Source organism: Chinchilla lanigera, unplaced genomic scaffold (genome assembly GCF_000276665.1).
Source record: "Chinchilla lanigera isolate Chin_1 unplaced genomic scaffold, ChiLan1.0 scaffold00015, whole genome shotgun sequence".
In the NCBI taxonomy this organism is placed as follows: Eukaryota; Metazoa; Chordata; class Mammalia; order Rodentia; family Chinchillidae; genus Chinchilla; species Chinchilla lanigera.
In genome coordinates, this window is record NW_004955416.1 from 28,676,944 (window position 1) to 28,697,872 (window position 20,929).

At 40.8% G+C, this 20,929-nt stretch overlaps 1 protein-coding gene and 1 long non-coding RNA gene across 8 annotated transcripts in view; one reads left to right on the plus strand and one right to left on the minus strand.

Moving 5' to 3' along the window:
* The window catches only part of Tjp1 (tight junction protein 1), a 228,911-nt gene that overhangs the window by 36,137 nt on the left and 171,845 nt on the right, over positions 1 to 20,929 (plus strand). The window lies entirely within an intron of this gene.
* Positions 2,344 to 20,679, minus strand: LOC106148161. 3 transcript variants are annotated; one of them, XR_001233342.1, is made up of 4 exons: positions 20,594 to 20,679; positions 8,172 to 8,355; positions 7,365 to 7,523; positions 2,344 to 2,385 (listed from the first exon to the last, which is right to left on the minus strand). It is a non-coding gene; the product is annotated as an uncharacterized LOC106148161 (long non-coding RNA). The 3 variants fall into 3 exon arrangements; XR_001233343.1 differs by having other exon boundaries at positions 2,349 to 2,381; XR_001233344.1 differs by lacking the exon at positions 8,172 to 8,355.

Consider the following 20,929-nt stretch of genomic DNA (forward strand, 5'->3'; position numbering starts at 1 on the left):
GCCAGGAGAGGAGAGCGCAGAGCTGAGAGGTGCGCGTGTGGTTGGGATGATGGCCCATTCCAGTCCTCAGGGGCCTTGGGGAGGCGGGGCTTGTGCCGAACAGGAGAGCGTTGGCCTGAGTGTTAGATGTGACAGTTGAAGGGGTGGTGGGAATAATAGTGACAAAGACCCGGTATGCTTTAGGGATGGGCTGTGGGAATGGGGTGTGGGTCAGGGTCACTCAAGAGCTGGTGAAACCAGCAATTTTGGAGCCGTCTGAAATGGCCATGGGTCATGCAGCGGGCAGTAGAGTTTTTAGCAGTTCCTGACTGTCCTTTCCTGGTCTTGATTAAGTTAATGCTGCTTCAGAGACTCGCTAATGCCACCAGCAGTTCAGCGAGATGCAAGAAATTTTCTTAAATGCCTGAAATAACTCCTGAAGAAGGGCTCTGAGAGCCCTCACGGACCACTGGAGCGGAGGAGGGAGGAGGAGATGGCTGGAGGGCCTGGTGTGCGGCGGTAGCTCTTGTTCACTCGAACATGAATCTGAGTAAGGTGTTTAAAATGTAAATGCAAATAAGTTTGAAGTTTGAGAGTAAGAAGCATTTGAAGGAAGAAAAAGAGATGATTTGGGGAGACTAATTGGAGAATTAAATGCTAAACCTTAAAAAAAAATGACCCGGGAGCTCTCCAAGTGCTGCAGGTGGGTGTAAACACAGAGAACGGTTCTTTTGAGCAAACCGCAGAAATATCCATGGAATGTGGAATAATGTGAGTATAGGAATTTCTTTGTGACTTCATTTCTGAGTCATGCTCCAGAAGCTTCCAAGAAAGTAAAAAAAAAAAATCTGAACTCCTCTCTCTTCTTATAATTTTTGTTAGTCTGGGTTTGCAGCACACTTTCCGTTCCTTGTGTGGAGTTGCTGTCTGTACATAGCACATCTTAATTCCTTTTTCATCCTTTCCTTCCCCTTCCTCCCCATCCCTCCATCTCTTGATCCCATCTGCCCCCCTTTTCTTGGACTTTCTTTTAATTTTGAAAATAAAAGAATGAAAACACATTAACAGACAAACAGATATAAACAAAACAATACCCAAACAATAGAAGCAATACAGAATTTCAGAAAAGGTGATAGAAAATTAACAGTGGTTGTTGTATTACATATTGTTATCTTCAAATTGATTATTCAGTTAAGCAAATGTAGGCATGTAAGATTGATCAAACAATTAAACATTAGGCTGGGTGTGGTGGCGCATGCCTGTAATACCAGCACTCGGGAGGTTGAGGCAGGAAAATCGTTGCAAGTTCGAGACCAGCCTGGGCTACAAAGTGAGCTCAAGACCAGCCTGAACTGTATAGCAAGACCCTGTTTCAAAAAAGACCAAAAAAAAAAAAAACCCCAAACAAACCTAAAATTAAACATAAACTGTTCCTTTCAATAAAGCAATAGAAGTCAGTAGTACAACTTTCTCAGCCATCCTGTGTATATGTGTGTGTGTGTATATATGTTTTTCCCCTTCTTTCTTTTTCTCTTTTCCCTCATCCCACTTGTTTTCATTCCCCTTTGAGAAAGATCTGTCTCTCTACTTTCTATTATCTTTTACTCTTTATTTATAATCTGGATTTCACATGTAAGAGATACTGTGTGGTATCCACACTTGTGTGTCTTAACATTATGATATCAGAGTGCATCCATTTTCCTGTAAATGATTCAAGCTTATCTTTCTTTTTGCATATACCACGTTTTGTAAATACCACTTTTCTGTGCAAATACCACATTTTCTTTGTCCCTTCATCTATTGATGGACATATAGGGTACTTAGGTTTAGTTGTTTTGAATTGTGCTGTCATGAACATAGATAGGCATGTTTCACTGTATTATGGTGACTTTAACTCTTTTGGGAAGATACCTAGAAGGGAAATAACTGGGTCAAATGAAATTTCTATTTTCAATTTTTTAAAGAATCTCTCTACTGAGTTCTGTAGTGGCTATACTAGTTTACATTCCCACCAACAATGTAAAAGGGTTCCTTTCTCCCCATAGCCTTGCCAGCATTTGTTATTACTTGATTTACAGAATAGGAAATGTTTTTTGCCAGTTGTTCCTCAGAGGAATAGTATCTAGGATATATAAAGAATTTTTAAAAAATTAAATCCCTACCATAAAAGACCCAATCAAAAAGTGGGTGAGTAAAAGGAATAAACACTTCACAGAGTACAAATACATGAAGAAATGTTCAACATCACTCACCATTAGAGAAATACAAATGACGCTGGGCATGGTGGGGCACGCCTGTAATCCCAGCACTTGGCAGGCTGAGGCAGGAGGATCATGGCGAGTTTGAGGCCAGGCTGGGCTACAAAGTGACTTCAAGGCCAGCCTGAACTGTGTAGCAAGACCCTGACTCAAAAAGCAAAACAAACAAACAAACAAACAAACAAAAAAGAAAACAGAAATACAAATGAAAACAACATTGAGATTCCATCAGTTTCCTTCTGATGGTATTGCTGTGATGTTACCTGGAGTACTTCCATGCTTAGTAATTTAAGGTATTATACAGGAAGTTAACAGCTATTTTGGAAACTTGAGGTACTACACAGTTTGAAATTCCACAGTCAAATAAAAATATTCCCAGGCTTGACTTCCTCAGATCACATCAGCTCTTCACAGACTACTCATAGTGACTCTCATCGTTTGCTTTTGCCTCTGACATATGATTGTATTTGAAGTTGAAAAACACTTTGGAAGTTGCAGCTATTTCAGTTGAGGCTTTTGTTATAAACATGCTTACAAAGTACATGCCTGTTGAAAAAAATATTACTCATAAGTTTTAGACCTTTTTATAAGGAGTAGTTAAGGAAGTCAGGAAGCCTTCTTGTTTCGCCAGTTTGTTGGGTTCATGACACAAAGATGTCTACGTTAGTGCTTTGACTGACGTCATCCAAGGTGCGGCTGAGTTTTGACAGGCCAGGAAGGAAGTGCGAGGCTTGGATGTGGGAAGGGCTGGGACGCTCATAGTGACGAGCCAGCCCAGAGAAGCAACCTCCGTATAATTTACAGAAAGTACTGTGAATCACACTGCACCTTGTTAAATCACAGATGTGTAGGAAGTCATGGGTTGGGTTATTTTACCTTAAATTGTTTTGGTTTTAATTCTGTGCCTTAAATTAGCAATTATGCAATTGACCAGGTAGCACGGAAACATTCATTGAACAAAACACACACCAGTATTTATTAACTGCCTACTGTGGGTGGACACCTGTATTATCTAAAAATGATAGTAAAATAAATGAATTTTTGTACCTTTTAAGGAAACAAGAACTTGTTAGTCATTTGTGTCAGTGATTAACTGGTTTCAAAAATTCCCCTTCACATCAACTTTTTTGAAGTCGCTTAAATACTAGTCTTGGTTCTCATATCGTAGGCAGAAGCATAGACAAAATGAAGGACTTTATTTTTTTATTTCTAGTAAGTCCTTAGCTTCACCTTAATGTGGATCTTCTTAAATTGAATTTTAACATACCTTGGTACTTAAATTAGTGTTTACCTAGCCTGAAGGTCCTAGCATGAAAGTTTTGAGAAGCCCAGCTTCAGGGAACAGCCCAGGGGCAGTTTTTCTTTTCTAGAAACTACAGTAACAGGTGTTAGGCTGACTTTCTGGCTGGGTAGAGGCTGCTTTCACATCATGTTACTGGATAAATTGTTCTTGACAGTGTTAAGTCTTCACAAAATTGGGTTTTTGACATTTGGCATTTTCATATCTATGTTAAGAAGATGACCCAGGCATGGTGGCACACACCTGTAATCCCAGCACTTAAGGGGCTGAAGCAGGAGAATTGTGAGTTCGAGATCAGCTTGGGCTACAAAGTGAGCTCAAGGCCAGCCTGAACTGCACAGTGAGACCCTGTCAAAGAAGACCAAAAAAAGGAAAAAAGAAAAAAGATGTTCACATGGGACTTGTTTGACTTGGTTTCTTTATTTCCCTAGCTTCATTCTTTCAGTTGGGAATAATTTCTTCTTTTTCTGTTCTCTGGAATGGTTGCACAAATAGAAATTATCTGCATCTTGGGTGTTTGATATAACTTGCCAGTACTATTTTTCAGGGCTAGTGTTCAAGGTTATGTTTGAAATTACTGATTCAATTTCATCTTCAATTTTTTTGTTTTTACATTTCTTCTTGACTCAGTTTTGGTGCTATAGTGTCATTACAGCTGTCTACTTTTCCCCTAAATTGTCAATTGTATTGCATAAGAGTTGCATTATAGTAGTATTTTGGGGAGTGGTGGGGATTGAACCAAAAACCTTGTACATACTAAGCACATGCCCTATCACTGAGCTAAGTTCCCAGTTCTTTCTTTAAAAGAAAGATGTATGTGTAGTTAGACCCTTTTTCATACGTAGTATTAAGTTATGTGGCTTGTAGGATAAGATAGTGATAAGGGTGATGATTCTATTTGATCATTGCTGAAATTGGCATTATTGCCTCAGGAGTCAGTTTTTTTAAATATGTTGTCCGTGGGGTTGAAAATAATGGGTTCATTAATTGGTTCTGCATATTTCCGTTAGGCTTTTTCAGTTGTCATTCAGCTTTCCTCTGCTTGATCAGTTTACTTGACAATTACTTTAAAATCCCACTGCTGTGAGAGTGGGATTACCTGTTTTTCCCTCTAGTGATCAAGTATTGCTGTTGGGAGATTTCTTGTATATGGCTCTTGGTGTATATGTGCGTGAGTTTTCTGTTGGAAACCTTGCTGTACAATTACTGTCACAGATTGTGCATATGTTCAGTTTTGTTACGTAATAGTAAGCAGTTTTGTTCAGTGGCTTAAACAATTTATCATTCTACCAGCACTGCTTCAAAGTTCCTGTTCTCAGCCAGGCGTGGTGGTGCACGCTTGTAGTCCCAGCACTCGGGAGGCTGAGGCAGGAGGATAATTGCGAGTTTGAGACCAGCCTGGGCTACAAAGTGAGCTCGAGGCTGGATTGAACTGCATAGCAAGACCCTGTCTCAAAAGACAAAAAAAAAAGTTTCTGTTCTCAGTATTTTAACAACTCCCAGATTTTTTTTCTTTTTAAATCTTAGCCATCATGGTTGGAATATACTAAACTCATTATAGTTTTACTGTGCATTATAATTTTATTAGTTATTAATGAGATTGAGCCATTTTTCAAATGTTTATTGGTTCTTCTTTATAGTTTCCAGTTGTCTGCCACAAAGGTCAGTCTTGCCTCTTATCTTGTTAAACATAGTAGGCATGATTATTTCATACTTACTGGTAACTAGAGTGTTTATAGGTATGTTTCTGTTGCTTGTGGTGTGCCTGTCGGCTTTTTTCGTATAGTGGTTTTGTATTCGTGATTATTTTGACTGAGTCAGAAGAATGAAAAATTTGAAATCAGTTGAGGTCTAGGATGATGTAATTTTCCAGAACGGGTTTGTGTTTGTGCCAGGAACTCGGCAGCAATGGCAGTCATAGATCGTGTCACGCCAGTTTCGAAGACTAAGATAGCTGAAAGACCATGAGGGTCTGAGAATTTCTGGTTCATCTTTCTTTTCAGGGAGCATGTGTTTGGGGTCCCAATCCAAATTAAGGAAGATCCACTCGGTTTCCTGACTTTGGTGGCCCTGAAACTCCAGTTTCTGTTTCTTGATCTCAGATGGAGTCACACTATTACAGTATTCAGCCACACCCCTCAGAATTGGAGGCCACCCCTAAGCGAAAGTGGCCCACAGAGCCTTGGTTCAACTTTTCAGACCCCCATTTTCTCAGAATCTCAGTGTGGCCGTTTTTTGCTTTTGTTGCATCTTTGATGTCTTTAAGAAAATATCCTTTATATTTCTTCCGGTTGTGTTCATAAAGAGGGTTTATGGAATTACCAGATCCCAGATTCTGTCAGTTCCTTCAGTAGATGTGTTTTTTCCTCTGAACCTTTCTGTATCTGTATGTCTGTGGGTTTTGTGTTTATTTTTTTTTGTATACAATTTAAATTTTAAACACATTTCATGGGGCTGGGGATTTAGCTCAGCAGCACAGCGCCTGCCTGGCAAGCGCAAGGTCATGAATTCGATTCCCGGTACCGGAAAAAACAAACAAACAAACAAAAAACCACATTTCATTTATTTATATTTTCTGTAATATATTTGCATTGATTCTTAGCATGTTTTTCTATGCTTGGTAATTATTCTTTTTGCCAGGGTTTTTATTTCTTGGGTCTTTAATAATTTTAAATATACTTTTATAAGGTATATATTATCCCAAATACTTACTTTCTGTAATTTACTCAAGTAGCTTAAATACTGGGGTGATTTTTTCAGGTAACAGGTTTTTTTAATCATTATATCAAAATATGTTTACCCTTTTCATTATTAAGATCCAGAGAAGACACAGAAGGAAAACAAGATTGGAAAACATGACCAATGAACGATAAACTAGAAATATAAAGTATATCTTGAAAACATTTCTTAAGGTGGTAGGAACCAATCAAAACTAGAAATCAAGATGAGGAGGAGTGCAGCCAGATCAGGTTTTAAATCATTATGTGTTCCATCACAAGTATCCCTTGTTCCCAAATAACCTTTTCTTGTTGTATAGGTCCGGGTGGCTATTTGTGGGATTCTGACGACTTGCAGAAATAGGGTGAACATTATTTAGCAAAGATTTAAACAAATACGTAAAAACTCATCTTTTGTTTTAAGCTCCGACTGGCTGTCTATATTTTAAAAGTCCACAAAAAATGCTTTTATATTTGACTTCCCTTGGCGTATGTGGTGGTACTAGTGATTGGACCCAGGGCCTTCACACTTAGCTGCTCCCCAGCCTTTTTATTTTTTGATACAGTGTCTTATTAAGACACTAAGTTGCCCAGGCTGGGCTCAAGTGATCCTCCTGCTTCAGCCTTCCACAGTGCTGGTACTGTAGGTGTGTGCCTGGCGTGGCCTTCATTTTTGTCCTTGTCTCCTTAGTTTGCAGTAAGATATTAGTCTCATCCCATTGCTTACTCCGCAGGAAGGAATATGGGGTCATGCTGTAGTGAGCTAGACTTGCCACCCTGGCTGATCCTTCTTTCCCTCCTTTCGTTCCTCCCTGCCTCCCTCCTGTCAGATTCCAGCCACTAGGGGGTGCTGCCCAGGGCCTCTGAAGCAGCCATGGGTTAAATGAGACACCCCGGAACACAGAATAGTGGAAGGAAAGATGAGGATGTGATAGAGAACAGAGAGTGCTGGCTGCAAGAGAAGGGAGTTAGTTTATTTTTTGCCTTCCTGTCTCGATGGTCAAGGTCTGTGTGTCCATAATAAAAACCACTGAACTTTACCCTTTCAATGGACAAATTTTATGGTCTGTGAAATATACCTCAATAAAACTGTAAAAAAGAAAGACCTACCAGTCAGAAGACTTGAAGGAGAATGCATCAGAGATTGTTCATCTGCTCATGGATCCCAGGAACCTGCTGGCTCTCGGCGTTTGGGTTTGGAGTGTCCCCTCCAGCCCCACGTGTTAAAGGGGTGGCCCTCAGTACGGTGCTGTTCGGAGGTGGTGGAGCCTGGGGAGGTGGGGCTTGGTGAGAGGTGCTGGGTCACATTCTCCCTCCTGCTTTCTTTTTTTTTTTTTTTTTCTCTGGTACCGGGAACCGAACTCACGACCTTGCGCATGCCAGGCAGGCGCTTTTGCCACTGAGCTAAATCCCCAGCCCCTCATTCTCCCTCCTATATTGTGCTAGCCCGCCCCAGGCCCAAAGGGAGTGGGTTCAAGTGACCGTGGACGGAACCCATAGCCAAAGTAAACCTTCTTCTAAGCTGATTTTCTTGGGTATTTTGCCACAATGGTAGAAAATGAACACACTGTAACATCCTTTCTGATATAGTACACAAGGGAAAGTTATATATGTGTGTGCAGTTGTGTGCATGTGAAAAATAATGTCCTGGGATTTTGATGGTTGCTGTGCCTTAGAACTTACAATGTTTCACAACAACAAATAGATGTTTTTGTTTTTCACTGAGAAGGAGGGCACGTAGATGAAGAGGCAGCAATTTCTGGTGAACACTTGCTTTGAGGTTGATGTCACCTCCCTTGTGAAGATGAGAAAACTCAGGTGTGCAGATGTTGGGGAGCTAACTTATCGAATAACTAGGGCAGAAGAGAAGCAGAGCCGGGGCCCAAGGGACCTGGGCATCTGCCTTCATGGTCTTACCATACTGCTGGTGGCACAAGGTGGTCCTGTGTCCCCAGAGAGTTGGGTGTTTGCAGGAAAGGGCTCGGGCGATATAGAGGCCCAGCTTGAGCGACTCCTTTACAGTACAGGGTGCTTCTTGCCATGTCTGCAGCAGTGCGTCTCTGTGCTGGGACAGAAGGAAGCCAGAAACCAGAGCATCGCCCTGAAATGGTGAGGGGCTAAGTGTCACACACTACACTGAGAGTGTTTGATCCCACATATTGTGTGACCATCTGAGACTCGTGATAGCAGAGTGACAATTCCATGTAAAGTTACAATATTTAGTATGCTCTGAGAAAAAAGCGCATTTTGTGTGCACCCAGCCTGCAGAAGATGCAACAGCCAGTGGTATCTTAGACTGTTTCACTGTTGTTGCTGTAAGAAAATACTTGAGACCAAGTAATTTATAAGGAATAGAGGTTTGTTCATCACACGGTTCTGCAGCTGGGACATCCAAGAGCATGCACTGTCACCTGGTGAGGGAGTGTTTGTGAATCCTGCTTCATCACAGAGCACACTGCATAGTGAAACAGAGCAAGCTAGCCAGAGTGAGCTAGCCTTTATAAGGGAGCCATTCTCATAATATTCTGTCGTGCCTCTAGTGGATTAATCCACTATGGAGGGCAAAGCCTTCATGACCAATCACTACTCCCAGGACCACTGCGATGGTTCTCAGTTTCAAAGTGAGTTTGGGAGGGAGCAGTGTATTCAAACCATAGTGGCTGATGACCCAAACCAATTGCTATTCTTGTTTTTTGTTTTTTGTGGGTTTTTTTGCGGTACTGGGGATCGAACTGATGACCTTGCGCTTGCCAGGCAGGTGCTTACGCCACTGAGTTATATCCCCAGCCCCCAATGGCTATTCTTGTGAACCACACTTTAGACAAGTGGCAGGAAAGCTGGGACTGTCATAAATCCTAGTTGACGGAGTAACAGAATCAGCCCTTTGATTATTTAATCTGACTGGTGCAGATTAAGCAAAAGATGTAATCCACACGTATCCATTTTATAGCAGCACACTGTATAACAGCTAAGTCTTGAAACAGGCTATACGTCCATCAACACAGATAAATGGACAAAGAATATGTGGTATTTATACACAGTAGTTTACTGCTCTGCCATAAAGAGGATAAATTAGAGTCATTCATAGGTAGATAGATGCACTCTGAAATCATAATGTTAAGTGAAAGAAATCAAACACACAAGATTAAATATATGATTTCTCTTATATGAGAGATCCAGAATATAAACAAAGAGCAAAATGAAAGATAATAGGGAGTAGGGAGATATTTTTTAAAATGGGAAGGGGAGCATGCGATGGAAGGAGCAGGCAGAGAGGGGAGAAGGAGGGGCAAAAAGAACTGTGTGTGTGTTATGTCCTACAAGTGTAACCATTACCCGCGACAAACGTCCTAATAAAAATTGAAAAACTAAAACAAAAAGACCACACGGCGCTGCTGGCACAGGTGGACACAGCCAGCATTCCCGTGGGATTAGCCTTGCTGTTTACAGCCAGGGAGTGCTAGGAGGCTCTCGCTGCTGCATTCCAGGGAACATTAAGAATGCTGGAATTTATGCGTGTGACTATCTGTAGGAGTCAGAGCTGTCCGGGTGGGCCTAGACCCTACCAGCATTCCTCACATAGCAGCAGGCTGCAGCAGACTTGCAAACCGAGCCTGGAGTTAGCAGTAGAGCTAAATCTCATCATCTCACTTGCAGACTTAAGAGCGAGGGCCTGTGATTGGCCACCAGATCTCCAGGTGAGTCCCTGTCTCCAAAGCTAGGCAGTGTGGTTGTCACAGTAATGCAGAGAAAGCAATGAATGTCTGCGCACCCATCCACGTTCCTGTATGTATGTATATACACACATTTGTGCTCCGCTTCCTCACATGTAGATCATGCATATGCTTTCTTTATATGTCATATTCTTTGAAAACATTTTCACTGCCTTATGCTCTCTCTTGAATGGCCTGTTGAAATTTATTGATTCTTCTGTTGTTAAACATTTAAACTACAATGAGATATCACCTCACTCCAGTTAGAATGGTTCTTATCAAAAAGATAAATAACAAACGCTGCTGAGGCTCTGGAGAGAGAGGAGCTCTCATTCTGTTGCTGCAGCCATTATCGAAAACAATGTGGACGCTCCTCAGAAAACTAAAAATAGAACTACCATGGGATTCAGCAGTCCCACTCCTGGGTATACAGCCCAGGAAAGTAAAGTCAGCTTATTGATGAGACGCCTGTACTCCCTCACGTGTTCTTTGCAGCTCTCTTCACAATCACCAGGATAGGAAATCAACCTGAATGTGTATCCGTAGTTGAATGGATGAGTGTATCTGTATACAAAGGAATATTGTCAGCCATAAAAAGGATGTGATACTGTCATTGCTACAACACGCATGGACCTGGAGACGCTGTGTGAAGTGAAATAAGCCAGGGACAAAAAGAGGAACGCTGCGTGGTCTCACAGAAAAATCTAAAATAGTTGACCTCATGAAAGTTGAGCATAGAACACTGGTTACCAGAAGTTGGGGAGAGGAAGGAGAGGTTAGGAGGGTGGTTCAATGGATACATTATATAAGTTGTGGCATTCTATGGCATAGCAGGATGAATATAATTAATAATAATGCATCGTATATCTCATAATAGTCACAAGAGAGGATTTTTAATGTCCTTCCTATAGGGAAATGATACTACTATGGTGATGATTATGCTACTTACCCACTATCCAGTATATACAAGAACCAAAACATTACATTGTACCTTATAAATATGTATAACTAATGTATCAATCAAAAATAAAATATTAAAAAGCATTTCAATTGTTTGAAGGTTTTCTCATTCATGAAAAACTATTGCTTTAAAAAACTACTGCTTTGAATCTGAGCTTTTCTCTAAGTTTTTATAGTTCCTTATGATAGATTTCAAAAGAAAATAATTTTTATTTTAGCTGTTTACATGTAGTACTGATAGAGGGGAGAAAAACTCCCAACCTGAATGATATCTGGGACGAGTTCATGTTCTCTAAAATCAAAGAGTGAATTTTAGGAACAACAGAGATTAACAGCAGAATATATTTACTGAGGGAAAGAAAGCTTCTGTCAGAGAGGGGCAGAGGGGGGCCTGAGTGGGCTGCCCTGGAACCTGTCTTTTCCAGGGATTTTTATAGAGCGAAACCATGAGGTGAGGCGGGTCCAAGGTGGGGAAAAATGGGAAATTACAAGGGGGGCATGAGGTGGGACAAAACTATGGTGAGGCAGTAAGAATTGTTCAGATAAAATTGATTAAATCGGGATCAAATGGGGAAGAGCACGTAGCAAGCGGGCATGAACACAGAACAGGGGCTTTTCCTGTAGGGGGTTGGGTCAGTGACTCTTCAAAGTGATTGCTACCTATTTAGAATAGCAATCCCTGAGGTCCATCCCTAGGGAGGTATGTGGGTGTGTTTATTTAATCTTTTGTCTTGAGGTCTGGCCTTCAGCAAGTACCGCCTCTCCCTTTTGCAAGATATCTTTTCTTCCTTACTGCCTGGCCCTGTCTTGACTGACTATAATATTTCTGTCTAACGCAGCTGCCTACAACAGTACCTGATGCTTTCTAGGAAAATGAAGTAACAGATGAGGGTGAAGATGAATATAGAGCTGGCTTATTGCATGTAGATAGTGATGCCAACATGTAGAATAAACAAATAAGCCATGTGCTACAGCAAGAATAAGAGTACTGATGAGTTGAGTGTTGTGGTATACTCTTGTAATCCCAGCGGTTGGGAGGCTAAGGCAGGAGGTTTGCTGCAAGTTCAGGGCCAGTCTGGGCTAATAGGAAGTTCTAGGTCAGCCTGGACTACACAGGGAGACCCTGTCTCAAAAAAAAAAAAGAGTAGCAAGGGGTGCAAAAGTATACTTAGTATATGGGAGAGCTTTTAGTTTTCTAATAGCCTTTCTGAGATATAACACATACCGTACAGCTCACCCATTTGAAGTGTACAGTTCGGTGGTGTAGAGTATATTTGTAAAGTTATAAAATCATCAGCTGTGTCTAATTCTACATTTTCAGCATCCTGTGAAGAACTTCATACCGGTTAGCAATCACTGCTGCCCCTGCATCCTCTCCACTCCATAGGCTTGGCAACCACTAATCTACTGTAGGTCTTTATGAGTTGCCCATTCCAACCGTGTCATATAAATGGAATCCTATAACATATGGTCATTTGTGTCTGCCTTCTTTCACTCAGCATAATGTTTTCAAGGTTTATCCATGCTGTTGTATGTGTCAGTGCTTCATTCCTTTTTACTGCTGGTAGGAGAGTATGTTACTCAGCCTCGTGTTACTATAACAAATACCTGAGATAATTAATTTCAAAAGAGGAAAGGTTAGCTGGGTGTGGCGGTGCACGCTAGTAATCCCAGACTTGAAAGACTGACACAGGATTGTTATGAGCTTGAGGCCTGCCTGGGCTCCATAGTGAGTTCAAACCCAGCCTAAACTACAAAGTGACACTTGGTCTCAAAAAACCACACACACACACACACCCACACCCACACACACACACCCACACCCACACACACACACCCACACACACACACACACACACACACGGAGAGATTTATTATAGCCCCCAGTTTGGGCTCTGTTGCTTTGGACCTGTGATGGTGTAATACATCCTGGTGGCCATGACGGTAGGAATCATTCACATTATGGCAAGATTTCAAGACAGAGAAAGGCAGAAGAGCCTGGAATCCCACAATCCCACTGGAGGGTCCAGTCCCTGTGACCTACAGCCTCCCTCTAGGCCCCACATCTGAGAGGTTCCACCACTTCCCAGTAGGACCACACTGGGGACCAGCTTTCAATACACAGGCCTTTGGGGACATCCCAGATCCAACTACAGCAGAGAGCTGATGTTGCATCCGCAATCAGCAAAAAGGCCTGGAGGTGTGTGCTTAGCCAAAGGGAGTTGGGAGCAGGGGTCATGAATTACAGTGGCCCTGCTTTTCACTGTTACACACGTCTCCAGCATCTGTATGCTTTTAATGATCTTAGCAGATGTCCTTTTTGTGAATATGTTGTTTACTTATCGCATCCGTTATTAGTGGATGTTTGAGTTTTTCCTGGCTTTCACTCATTTAAATGGTGCTTCTGAGGATGTCTGTTTGAACATGTATGCGATTGTCTTCTGTGGGTAAATTCCCAGCATTAGATTCGGTGGGTAAAGGGTGTGCTCAGCTTCCATTTAGGGGCAGTGATGCTGGAGAGATGGAAGCCAGGGCTTCTCTCAAGCACTCTACTACTAAGCTATGTCTCTAGTCCTCAGTTTACATTTTGATACACAGTGCTCCCCTGCCTTCCCAAAGGGGAAGGGAATTTACACACCAAGTAAGAGTGCCCGCATCTTATTACACTGGTGGGCAAGAGGGTTGGTGGTAGAGCACTTGCCTAGCTCAGTGGTAGAGCGCTTGTCTAGCATGTAAGATGCTCTAGGTTTGATCCCTAGCACCATCTTAAAAAAATCAACCTAAATGTGTGGTTGTGGCATAAAACATTGACCATCAACGTCCTTTGAATTTTCAAACACTTTTCTGGTTGAACAGATGGTGTGCAACAGTATATTTTTGGCCAGTTGCATTTTTAAAATGTATACATTTTTAAGTACACTAGTTTAGAATTTTTATAAAGTCAGGTATTTTTTCAGTATTTCCTTCCTCTGCTGAAAGTCTAATTAACATTTTAATGATATCTTATTACCCCTTTAATTAGCGTCATTTCACTGATAACCTATTTATTATCTCATTACCATTTTCTTTTTGTTCTTTTTCCTGTGGCTTCTTGTAACCATTTAACTTCTTTTAAAAATGCCACCTTCGGTGTTACTCCTCAAAATATTTATTCTCCTCAAGAGACAAGAAACTTAACAACCCCCAATTAGACACTTTCCCACACAGCTAACCCTTTCATTTTCACACCGATTTCTTTTTTACTTTGATTAATTTTGGAAGATTCTAAACTGCTAACTGAAGATTTTCTTAGAAACTTAGAAGTCCTGCCTCTTCATGGATGTGTTTAAGTACAACCTAAGAGTTAATCTGTGAATTTACAAGTGACAAGTACTAAATACAAAATTCATAGACTACAGCTTTTACTGACATTTGCATTAATTTCTACACTTCTATATGGTTTACTTTTTCATTTTGTTAATGCCTGTCTTCGCTGTTTTTTAGTTTCTCTCTTTCTGTTCTGTGGTAAGAGGGAGAAATTACATTCTTTTTATTCTCCCTAGAAAATCTCCATCTTTTTATCATGACTAGTCACAGTGAAATAGCCTGTCTTTGGAATCAGGTAACTGTGACACTGGGAATCAGGTAACTGTGACACTGGGACTCTGCGTAACTGTTTGGGGATTTCCTAGTTGTGAAGCCAGCAGGTAATTTAAAGGCAGAGATGATTAAGATTATTATAAAGAGATGTCAGTACTAGGGATCTACTACAATGAAAACACAAACTTTTCTACTAACGTACTAAAAAAATGCCAAAAAAGAAGAGGAAAGGAAACAGAACTCATACTACAGGTTAAGTAACAGTCATCCATATTGATAAATGTAAATGGGACTAAGTAACTTAATACTAAAAGAGTCCTGGGGCCCTAAGTGTAGCTCAGTGTTAGCTTTTGCAAGGCCCTGAGTTGACTCTCCAACACTCAACCACAACAACAACAAACAAAAGGTAAAGAGTGTCAGACTGACTGGTCAGTTAAAATTTAACTCAGAGACACACTTACCATATAAGGGATTGATACGTGTTGAAATAGAGGAAGATATAACAGGCACATACCTTAAAAAGAAAGTTTACTATCAGAGGAAGTAGAATTAAGACCAAAAATGCACTACACAGAGAGACTTCTGGTATAATGCTAACAACTGTAATTCCTGATGAAACTGAGACAGTTTGAACTACAGATGCTCAAAGTAAGCCAGGGCTGCTTTCTTAAACTGGCAGATACAGGTGGGTGAAAAGAAATAAACAGACGCACGACAACAGTAGTGGGGGAATTTTACACTCCTCAGTGTGACTTACAGAGCATTTGGAAAACATGAGTAAGGATGTACATGACCTAAATAAACGACCAGTAAAGAGATACGTGGATATGTACTTAACTCAGTACTCCAACAGTAGGGACTGTACCTGGCTTTCAAGTATGCATGGATCATTTATACCAATTGGCCTATTTAGTTGACTGTTTAAAAAATGAAACGTTTTTTTCAAATAATTTTGAAAAACAGAACTCAAGCGTTGTTTTCTGAGTAAAAGTATAAATTAATAATGATAAAGGGCTGGGGATTTAGCTCAGCGGCAAAAGCGCCTGCCTGGCAAGCGCAAGGTCATAAGTTCGGTTCCCGGTACCGGAGAAAAACCAAAACCAAAAAAATAAATTAATTAATTAATTAATAATGATAAAAATAAAGGGGCTGGGGATTTAGCTCAGCGGCACAGCACCAGCCTGGCAAGTGCAAGGTCGTGAGTTTGATTCCCAGTACCAGAAAAAAAACAAAAAACCTAAATAAATAAATAAATAAATAAATACTGTAGGCTAGGGATATAGCTCAGTGAAACAAGCGCCTGCCTGGCAAGCACAAGGTCCTGAGTTTGATTCCTGCTACCAAAAATAAATAAATAAATAAATAAAGTAAACAGACAAACAAACAAAAAACACTGGCTCACAACAGTGTCAATATACTTAACATTACTGAACGCTACACCTAAACACGGTTAAGAGAAGTCTTGCTTTGCATTTTACCATGATTTTTTTTTAAGGCTAAAAAGAAAAAGAACATCAACAATCACAAAATAGCTACCTAGGGGAATCAAAAAGAGAATAGATTGTTGTCCCGTTTCTGAACTAATAGAAGGAAATGGGACGGATTTTGCCAGGACCCAGACCTGGGGGCGGATCATAGATCTTTTAGTATCTTGAAGTCCAAGAAAACAGTCACCTTTGAAAGTCATTTTCCTAACTTTCCAGTGGCTGTCACTTGCCCTTAGAGTGAAAATTTCTTTACAGTGTATGTAAAGTCCCTGGAAAGTTTGTTTTAAAAAGTTACATTTCTTCCTTCAAAGGATTGGTCCTTAAGATTAGTTCCATGAAATAGACTACTAAACAGTCTTAACATACTCTCATAATTTCATTAATATTCAAAGAAGATACTAACGTGGATGTTGAGAGGGAAATGCAAAAAGTGGTCACAAGACTCTTTAATTCTACTGCTTCAGAGCTCCAGGACAGGTGAGGAGCAGCTTTTTACTTCAGTGCCAATTTATTCTAAATAGAAAACAGAGGTAATTATCACTTACAGTGCAGGTATAGAATGGAATTTAGACCTAAAACAAACCTTCCCGTCAACGCCCTACTTAAACATAGGAAGATAGTGCAGCTCAGAGGAGTCATTGAACTTCCTGAAAGTTTTACAGTAGCTGGTTAGTAACACAGCCAGGACTGGAGTTTATACTCTGTCAGACGTGTTCACCAGCAGTGTGATATCTTCGGAGTAAAACTAATAGTACTAGAAGAAGAAACAAAAGAAAAAGATTTAAGTACCTATAAAGACAAAACTTCCTGAAGAGTGCCTATGTGCTTCACCATTCAGACGTTTAAGTAAAGGTTATTTTTTTCACTGGGGAAAAATGAGTCCTTTTTTTCAGTCTGTTGGATTGCTGTAATAAAAATACCACACACTTGGTGGCTTATAAACAATAGAAATTTATTTGTTACAGTTCTAGTGGCTGCAAAGTCCCAGATGAAGGCACCAGGTTTGGTGTCTGGTGAGGGCTCCTGCTCTCCACTGTCACTGTCACCTAGTGTCTTCACCTGGTAGACACTTCACTTCACCTGGTAAACACCTGGTAGAAGGGCGAGGCACTCTCTGGGTCCTCTTTTCTGTGTTTTATTTTGGTTTTTTGAGACCATTTGGCTGTGTAGTTCAGCCTGGCCTTGAACTCACTGAGTAACTCAGGCTAGTTTCAAACTTGACCCTCCTACCTCAGCCTCCCAATTGCTGGGATCATGGGCGTGCTCCACTACACCCGACTGGGTCCTCTTCTAATCTCATTCATGGGAGCTCTACCCTCACAACGTGGCCATCTTTTCCTGCCTTTATAATTGTGCTGGAAATTGAACCCAGGACCTACACATGCTAAGTAAGTGCTCTACCCCTGAGCCATACTGATACAGGGGAAATGCTAGATGTTAAATACACTGAGTTCATGTCCCCCGAAGTAAAATAAAGAATTCTAAGAAGCAGTGGACATTACGAGGAGTAAAATTTATTGTAGAATAGGAATGGGACATAGGAATAGCTACTGAGAGACGAGAGCGGGTCCCAAATGGGTTGCCAGTGAGCCCACCTTTCAAAGGAAGTTTTATAGAGCAAAATCATGAAGCAGGTACAGTGTGGGTCAAAGTTATGATCAACCAATAAGGTTGCAAATAGTGTCACTTAGGTAATATTGATCTCTTGAATCAAAGGTACATGGGTGACGTCATTAACCCCGGTCGATAATCTATAGTCTTGGCCTTGCCTCTAATCTTAGCAGTCTTAGTCTTAGCCCTAGTATTAGTAGTTGGGAGCCCACCCCAGTGAGATAATGGGAAATCTCAAAAGGATCATGGCAGTAATCCCAAGCCTCTGTTTACCTTGGGAAAGTATATATAACTGGGCATTGTGACTTCAGTCTTTAGATGTGCCTCCAGCCACAGTCCTGATGGATTGGCATCTTTTGCACTGAGTCACTTGAGGGCCCAGCCCTGTCAGATTGCCTGATATTTCTACCTGACTTAGCTAGCTATAATAATACCACGGGCCTGACCCGGTGTCTCAATACCATCAGCCGGGGGTTAGATTCCAACGTAGGAACTGTGAGGAGACACATACAGATCCTAGTAGCTTCAAGCTGGAAACTCAGACATTTTATGATTCAAAGGAAAATATGAACAAAACTACAGAATTCTGTAAAAATAACAATAATAAAAACATAGCATCAGTGTCTATGGGATGTCGTTGAAATGATGCTTAGGAAGATTCATAGCATAAATGTCTATAGAAATAAAAATGTTTAAAAATTAGAAAGAAGTGAGCCAAGCGTCCTATTTAATTCTGAGGGAGAAAATAACAAAAATAAATGCAAAGGGGATAAAAAGATATTTTGTAATAAATACCAAAGCTGAGACTAACAGATTAGTAAACAGATGAATTAATAAATCAGTAGCCCAGTTCTTGAGATAAAGATGTAGAAAAGAGAAAAACTGTTAGCCCACCTAATTAAAAAAAGTAGAGGAAGCAAGCAATGTGTATCTTGAATAAGATATGACAAGGAGAAAATATCAAACAAAAAATTTAAAATAAAATAAATGACTACTTGGCACAACTCCATGCAAAAACCTAGACGAAACAGGCCACTTTCTGTGCAGATCTGACTTACCCACGCTGATGTCAGTGGAGACAACATGGAAAGAGCCCAGCTACGCATGAAAATTGCAAAAGAGCTTGATTAAAAGCTCCCTCCCCAGATGGTCTCACAGGGAAGTTCTTCCAAATCTTTAAATCTCAGATAATCTCAATAATACTTAAAACTCTTCCAGAGCACAGGAAAAAAAAAGGAAAATTCCAAGTTTTCTCATTGAAGTGAATATAACATTAAAGTTTGAAAAGGACTTACAAAAAGGAAAGTGCAAAACAATGTTATTAGTCAATGTCAGTGCAAAATTTTAAGTCAAATGTTAACAAACAGAATCTAATGATACATTTAAAAATAGACCATGATCAAGTAGTGCTTAATCCAAGTATTCAGATGTGGTCTATTAATCCATTTACCATATTAGCTTAGCAGACCTAAGGAGAAAATTTAGACACAAGTATATAGAGGCTGAAAAGGCATTTTCAACACTCATTCCTTTAACAGCTGCACAAAGCATAGTTGCTAACATGATTAAAAATTCTCAGCCAGGTGTAGTGGTGCATGCCTATAATTCTAGCTCTCAGAAGGCTGAGGCAGGAGAATCACTGCAAGTTCAAGGCCAACCTAGGCTACATAGTAAGTTCTAGGCCACTCTGAACTACATAGTGAGACTGTGTCTCAAAAAACAAAACCTAAAGAAACCTAAAAAACCAACAAACAAAAATTCTTATATGTATACATGCATATGTACATACATACCCCAAAGCCAACTTCTTAAGAAGGGAAAATCTAGATAGAGGTTTACTTTTCTAAAGTCAAAAATGTGAGAGGCATATGATTTGGAAATTGAGTTTAAAAGCCTTCTCTGCAAATGAAGTGAAGTAAAAACCCTATAGTGCTGTCTTAATTGGAAATATCCATATGAACACACATCACCTGTCCAAGCAGTGTTAAAAAACAGTTGACGTGTCTAGCGCTCAGAATGAGGAGCCTGATCAGGACTCTTTGGAGCAATGGCCAGTTCCAGGTTTGGAGCAGGAAGTATTCAAACAGAACCGCAACACTTTATGGTGCCAATTAAGGCAGCACTGCAGGTTTTTTATGCCAGAAAGGAAAGAAATTAGAACAACTAATAGATTCATGTCAGGAGACACAGAAGCCCGTGTGCAGGATCTCTCATTAGCCTCAGGTGGGATGATTTGAGAAACACACACACACACACACACACACACACACACACACACATGCATGCACATGCAATTAATTGAAATAAAGAGCATGTAAAAATCTGAGTTCAAAAGAACATTTTAAAAGAGAGAGAAAGCCAGAAAAACTCATTGAATCCTATTGGAAGAGTTAGGAGTTAGGGTCTAGTCCTACTCTGGAAGTTAGCAATTAAAAGGAAAAACTTCGCTGGGCATGGTGGTCCATGCCTGTAATTCCAGCACTCTGTGAGGCTGAGGCAGGAGGATCACAGATTCAAGCCCAGCCCAGGCAACTTGGGCAACTTAGCAAGACCCTGGATGAAAATAAAATTTAAAAAAGTATCTAGGAATGCAGCTCATTGTGAAGTGTGTGGCGGGGGCACTTACGCTGTTATCCTCCCTTTCCTGTTTCAGTGTAATGCAGGTTAAAAAAATAGTTGTAACATTAGGGAAAGCTCCTTATATAAGAGTTGACGCTAATAGCTATTGGGAGAATGAGAATGATGGGCTCAGAAGAGTCATCATATTTCAGCACTTAATCAGACAATAAATTGAGACAGTGGCCATGAATGGGTAAATTTCTAGACGAAGACTGAGGCGAGCATGGCCTCAGCACTGGTTAGTCACCCACAAACACTCCGGGCCTCCCAGAGGGATACAGCAGGAAGCACACCCCACTACCCACAAATTATTTTTACTAAAAAGTGAAGCTTCAGATTAATCACACTTCGAGAATTAAGTTCCACTTACAGAAGCTGGGGGGAGGGAGAAGAAATAAAACAAAGGTGCCACGAAGAAACAAGCAAGCAGCCACGTCCAGAATGTAGGCCAGCAGGGACAGGTGTCCCGGTTTCCACAACAGAGTAACAGCACTGACTGAACCAGGTGTGGGAGGGGCAGCCCCTAAAGAGGACCTGCGTGAATGCAGCAGAGGCCTGCTGATAGGCCAGGCAGAGAGGGCACAGGTCCTGAACAGATAACTCAGAATAAACTCCTAAGCAGAGCCGGGTGCCTTCGCATACCTAAACGGACTATCAGGGCCTAGTGAAATGCAAGAGACAGAAGAACAGGCTCTTAAGCAAATGG